The sequence below is a fragment of the Sinocyclocheilus anshuiensis genome, unplaced genomic scaffold (genome assembly GCF_001515605.1).
Source record: "Sinocyclocheilus anshuiensis isolate Anshui unplaced genomic scaffold, SAMN03320099.WGS_v1.1 scaffold1037, whole genome shotgun sequence".
Lineage (NCBI taxonomy): Eukaryota > Metazoa > Chordata > Actinopteri > Cypriniformes > Cyprinidae > Sinocyclocheilus > Sinocyclocheilus anshuiensis.
Window position 1 is genome coordinate 929,650 of NW_015555773.1, and position 2,193 is coordinate 931,842.

Genomic DNA, 2,193 nt, shown 5'->3' on the forward strand with positions numbered 1-2,193 from the left:
TTTCTGAGTGCTCAGCCCGCCTGTGGATGAAATCCTAGAAATGCTCCTGTATAGCGCTATGACCCAGCACCCAAAATACTATCAAAACACTCCAACGCAGCCTCCATTCTTCGCAAAAGATGGATAAAAAGGTGCACATGAAACAAAAACCTTGAAAAAATTATATACGACCCCACCAAATCACAGAGATGCCGATTCGCACGGGACTAATATTACCACAGGACCTCGGTGTTCGACGAAATACAGTAGGTCATTTGTGGGGGAATTTTTACTTTACAAATTACAGACATGGCCGATTCACACGGGATTAAGATCACAGACAACCTCCGCAATTATTACAAATGACTGGAGGTCACCAGGTAATACTAATCCCGTGCGAATAGGGCTATAGTGTTTTGGTTAAGTGCAATACTTCAATAATCATGGTTCCTGACACAACACATACCCCTCCACATGTCATCTTTCGACGTAACCTACGCTCACTCTCACCATCCCGGCTATCTGCTATGGATTCATCTTCGCTTTCTCCCCGTAAACAGTTAGTATCTCTTGATGCTAACAGTGCTACTGATACTTTCTGCTCCACTCTTACAACTTGTTTAGATGCTGTCTGCCCCTTGTCTTCCAGGCCAGGGCTGCTGAAAGGGTATGGCGCAAATCAAAAAAATCCTACTGACCTTGAAGGGCTCACCATCCATTCTACCTTAATTAAGAGTCTTAACGTACCACTCATCCTGTTTAAGGTAGTTAAGCTGAAAGCTCAGTTTGTTTGTTTGCTAAGCAAATATAAAGGCATTGAAACAAATATTTCAGTGAAACAATTATGAAATGCCACTTGGGACTCTTTTTGTTTTCCACTAGAAATATAATATGTGGTGCAAAATCAAATCTACAGATTCCAATGCAAATGTTTAGTGGAAGTGTTTATGGCTTTAATGGTTTTGATGGCTGTCTCTGTTTTGGCTGCATCCTCCATTGGGTTAAAATCATAAGCTGGGACCACTTTAGGGCATTTAGGTTCTCTCTCCTAAAAATTTATCAAGAAATATAAATATAGAAATATAGTAATATATGGCATAATAATATATACAGTATAATATTCTGGATAGAATCAAAAATACATTTTGACCAAAGCAAACAATGAATCGTAATAGCCACTTCAACATAAAGAATGTATTTTGTTTGATTGATCAGGGCTTCTGTATGACCACAAGGTCACTTCTTGGATGAATTAGATGTGCTGCTCTCAAACTTTCCTTAGGATGGTACTCCCCTAGTTACATTTACATTACATTTACATTTAGTCATTTAGCAGACGCTTTTATCCAAAGCGGTTTGGTCGCCGTGAATTTGCCAAGTAAGACATGTTCCTGGATCAACATCTTTTGTTGATCCTGGATGAACATTACTGTCCAAAAATATAAACTAAACCCAGTCCCTACCCCTAAACCTAACCCTACCCATAATTTATTCTTAAAATCAGTGTGAAATGATAGCTGATTAACAAGGGTGTAGAAGCACCTAACCCTGATCGTAAGCCTAAAACAGATATTTCCCGAAAAGTTATCCCTCAATTCTGATTGGTTGGTTGGAATGTTGTTCCAGGATCAACAAGGATGTTGATCCAGGAACATGTTGTACTTGGTGAAATCATGTTCACCATAACCCCACTACTTAAGAAACCCACCCACCCATCTCTTTTAGAGAACTACAGACCGGTTTCCCTTCTTCCTTTCATTGCAAAAACACTTAAACGAGCTGTGTTCAACCAAGTTTCTGCCTTTCTCACACAGAACAACCTCCTTGACAGCAACCAGTCTGGTTTCAGAAGTGGACATTCAACTGAGAATGCCTTGCTCTCAGTTGTTGAAGCCCTAAGACTGGCAAAAGCGGATTCCAAATCTTCAGTACTTATATTGCTGGATCTGTCCGCTGCTTTTGACACGGTTAACCACCAGATCCTCCTGTCAACCCTATTGGCAAAGGGCATCTCAGGAATCGCACTCCAGTGGTTCCAAAGGGCCTCTCAGGAACCGCACTCCAGTGGTTTGAGTCTCTCAGATAGGTCCTTCAAGGTATCTTGAAGTCGCAACATCTAACTACTGGGATGCCTCAGGACTCAGTTCTTGGACCACTTCTCTTCTCTGTCTACATGGCATCACTAGGTTCTGTCATTCAGAAACATGGCTTTTC